The following is a 4,798-nucleotide window of genomic DNA, read 5'->3' as shown; positions in this document are numbered from 1 at the left end:
CTCCCGAGCTTCTATAGTTACTACAAACAGAGCTGGAAGAAGTACAATGTTTGAACGAAAAGAAACAGTAAAATAGGAAAAATAGAAGGGGACTTCAAGGTCTGCGGACGCCAGCAGATCTACCTCGAGTCTCCGAATGAGCAAATCCAAGCTTCAACAACTCACGAACAGCTAGGTCCAGTACCAAAATCTACACAAGAAGTGCAAAGTGTAGTATGAGTACAACCGACCCCATATACTTGTAAGTGTCGAGCCTAACCTCGACGAAGTAGTGACAAGGCTATGACAAGAAACCTACATGATAAACCTGCACATATAATAGTATATGTACAAGATAACAACAAATAAGAGCTAAACATGGACTATTGGGAGGGGACATGCTAAAGGGGATACATGATACAAGAGATACAACGCAATTGATAACCAAAACAGTCAATATGCCTTTAACCAGTAAAAACAATTAAGCACAATGAAGAAAATTGCACGGCATCAACCTTCGCGCTTTTACTCTCAACCTCACAATGATAATGCACGGTATCACCCTTCATGCTTTTACTCTCACTCACAGTATGGATCAATAGATATGATCCCACTTCCTTTTCATGTCCATTGCATCGTGTGGTAATTAGAGGTCGGAAAATTAAAAACAAGCACAACATAGGAATTCTAGTTAAGTAGTCCATTAGCTCATCAAGTTTCATTGTTGATTCCTTTTTCATGCGATGTTTTATCTTGAACAAGTTTCGTCAATGAAACTATAGTTAAACCGCTCATTGAACCAAATTTGTTGGCCTGACTAGTTTGAACTATAGGAATTGAATAAATCATGATTGTATTCTGTCTTTGTCACATTGGGCTTGAACGAAGGCCCAGATATTCATAACCAGCTTTATAGCTGAAATGTGTACAAAAATATATCTTGGGCATGGTTCTTTCAACGTCAAGCCCAATTAGGTAATCAGTTTTGGATACAGGCTCACTGAGTCCGTTTCATTTTTAAATTGGGCCTCATGCACAAGCCCACAACTGAGTGGACCCTCACCAAACCTTCTGAAATTCACAATTTGAAATAATTTCACAATTTGAGAGTGTTAAGAGTGTCGAGGCTTTGAGAGTATTAAGAGTGTAATTCACAAATTGAAATAATTCCGAGTTTGGGTTTCTCGAGCTAGGTGGTACACTTGAATTAATAGGGTTTCCTCTTGTTGAAGTGTGAACTTGAGCTGGGGAAGCCCGAATTCCTTAAACAATAGTTTACTAATAACATTGTTAATTAATTAGGCCCTTTTTAGAGACAAGACAAATTAAATAGAAAATCATAGTTTGCTTTAGGTTGGGCCTTTAACTGATAAAACGAGGTGCGCCACGCCAAATGAAACCCATAAAATTGCGTGGCCCTCTTTAATCCTTATACTAAAATAATTAGAATTCGGGACGTGCCGTTTAGTGAATTCACGGCCTCCCGCAAAGTTAATAACACGTTAGTCGCTTTAGGCGCACTTTTTAATAATTTTACCTTCCTAAATACGGGTGTGCATTTCATGCGACCCAAATCCAAATCCCAAAACATTGGATAAAAATGTGTCGAGGATCCGGGTGCATTTCATGTGACGTGATCCGAAAACATGTTTTTTAAACAACGTTCATTTTCTTAAAATTTTTAACTAAAAGCGGTAAATAGGTGAATTTGACTATAATCACACCTTAAATAATCACCTTCTTGTATAGTTTTAATGCTAAAAGTGATGACAAAATGCTCTTATTAGTGCTTTTCATGATTTGTAGGTGATATATGTATAAAGACGGCTAAGGAGCAGTTTTGGAGTTAAAAGTGATGAAAAAGAGGCCAACTGTAAAATTTCCTAAGTGACCCGTGCAAAAACAGGCCGAAGATTCCGAGAACTGGATCCACCGCAGTTCCACCGCGACCGCGGCAGAACCGCGGTGGGAAGCAGCTGCAGAAGTTCAGAGATTCCGCGAGGGTGTTTGGCCGCGGTTCTACCGCGACCACGGCAGAACCGCGGCAGGCGCAGAAACTTTAGGGACCAAAGTGCCAATTACGGGATTTTTAGACCTAAACCCTATTTAAAGCATTAGACTTCGCCCAAGAGAGGCATGTATTGATTTCTTAGGTTTCTTAGCAAGGAAAACAATTGTGAGAAAGTATTCTAAACATCTTTCTTCTTTTCTTTTGATTTTATGATGAATTCAAGCTTAGTTCATTCTCCCATATCTATGAGTAGCTAAATTCCTTGTCTAAGGCGTTGATGGAACCTATTGGGTGATGAACTTCTTGTTTATGTGAATACAAATTGCTAGTTTAATCTTTATTTGTTCAACTTCGTGTTCGTTGTAGTTAATTGACAGGATCCTCAATTAGCTGTGCCTATTTAGTGTGCATAACTTGGAAAAGAGTGCATATTTAGGGTATTGTTGAACAACACCACTCCTAGATTATTAGAGGAATCTATAATTGCGGGTTTAAAGGCGGGATTAGGAATAACGAAGCCTTGGGTGCAATCTAAATTGAATTGTGCTAAATAAAGTAAGCTAGTGTATCTCAGGAGAGTGCAATAGTAAATTACTGTGATTACCCGGGAGAGATTTACGGTAAGATCAGCGTTCATGATTGATAGAGATGTGTTGGTAAATTTGTATGAGCATAAACAGAAGGGATTCCATCAATAGGGGAAATCATTGCCTTAGCATTTTTCTCATAATTGTTTACAACCTTATTAGTTTAGTTTACAGCTATTTAGTTACTTGCAAGCTAGTTGTTAAAGAACACTCAACTGAGATTTGAATATTTTGGAAGCTGGTTCTGAAGACTTAGTGGGTCTGAAGATAGCAGTTGATAGGTTAACTCTCTGTGGATTCGACCCTGGGCATAATACTTGGGTTATATTTGCAACGTCCGCAGAGTCCTTTTTATAAGGCATAGTTGGGCGTGATCAAATTTTGGCGCCGTTGCCGGGGAGTTAACGGAATTATCAATTGCCATTGACAGAAATACAAGGATTCTTGTTGTAGTCAGTTTTCTCTCTACCAACTTTTTCATTGAAAATTTGACGATTGTTGATCTGGGTGCACAGGTGCATGCCTAGAAATTCTACGAGGACTGGAGAACTGCTTGAAAGGACTCTCGGACCCCGAGAAGACATTCCAGGCATTGAATCGTGCAAACAAAAGACTTCAACAATCACAACAAATACACCAACTCGAAATTGGCATGGGCGATATAAACGACCCCAACGGGAACGTCAGGAATGAGCAGTTGGCACCTCCTGTGCCTGAGGGTGCACTTTATGACTGGGCACAACCCACAGCTGACAATCTGGCCACTGCCATTATTGTGCCTGCAATACAAGCTGAATCGTTCCAGATCACAAATAACATGCTATACTTGTTGCAGAACAAGGGACTTTTTTCTGGGACACAAACAGAAGACCCGCAGCAACACTTAAAGAACTTCCTGTCTATTTGCAAAACTCAAAGGCAACCGAACGTGACTCCGGAAGCAATCAGATTATTATTGTTTCCATTCTCGGTGACAGGAGCTGCTCAGGTTTGGCTAAACTCGCTTCCCATAAACTCTATAGCAACTTGGGATGAGTTGGTCAAGCAATTTCACAACAAGTTCCATCCTCCCAACAAGACCGCTCAACAAATTGATGAGATTATGAGTTTCAAACAGAAACCAATGGAGACACTACACGAGACATGGGGCAGGTTCAAAGGAATGTTGGTTATGTGTCCCCACCATGGTGTTCCAGAGCAGATATTGGGACAACGGTTTTACATGGGACTGTCAGACAGCTTGAAGAATATTGTTGATGCCTCGGCTGGTGAGGCATTCTTGAGCAAGACTTGGAGAGAAGGTCAGAATTTGCTCGACAAGATGGCGCAGAATTCGGGTTGGACATCTAGGAATGCACCTATCACTCCAGTGGTGCACTCAGTGCCTCTTGATCCTTCTAATACAATGGCTGAAAACATGGCGACTCTTTTGACGCAAATGAGCATCCTCACCAAAAAGGTGGAGGAATCAGGGCAGAAGCAACGGGTTCACATAGTAGACACTACCAACGGGGGCTTGTGCACATCTTGCATTAGCCAGCCAATTGGTAATCCATGGAATACAGAGCATGATCATCATCACCAGCACCCTGAAGATATGAACTATGTGGCTAACTATGGGGGTCAGAGGCAAGGTAATCAGAATTGGGGTCAGCAGACTCAGCAGCAGTACAGGCCACCGCAGCCACAGTATAACGCCGGAAATATGGGAGGCATGAGACCCCCCAACAACATGGCACCATATCCTAGACCTCAAGGGTACAACAATCAGCAGCAAGGGTACCACCCACCTCAGCAACAGCAGGGTGGAAGACAGGAAGACGGGTTTGCAAGGCTTGAAGCAATGATGTAGCAGGTTATTGGGTCCAATGCTAAAAATAAATGAAAGGGTGGATGCACATGATGCAGCTATCAAGAATATTGAGGTACAAGTAGGCCAGATTTCAATGTCACTTAACAATCGTCCTCAAGGGACATCACCTGCAGATACCCAAATCAACCCAAAAGATCAGGGCCCAAAGCAGCTGATGGCGGTGAGTCTACGGAATGGCAGGGATTTAGATATTGAGCAAGAGAGAGCTCGAGAAAACATACGAGCTGAGACACTAATTCCAGTGCCCATTGAGCTGGATGATTCTACGGGATTGATAGAGGTAACAGTTCAGCCTGCTCCTGAAGAAAAGAATATGCAGCACGAGACTGAGACAGTAGTTGAGCTAGT

Source organism: Nicotiana attenuata, unplaced genomic scaffold (assembly GCF_001879085.1).
Source record: "Nicotiana attenuata strain UT unplaced genomic scaffold, NIATTr2, whole genome shotgun sequence".
NCBI classification, from domain to species: Eukaryota; Viridiplantae; Streptophyta; class Magnoliopsida; order Solanales; family Solanaceae; genus Nicotiana; species Nicotiana attenuata.
Note: the sequence above shows the minus strand (reverse complement) of the source record.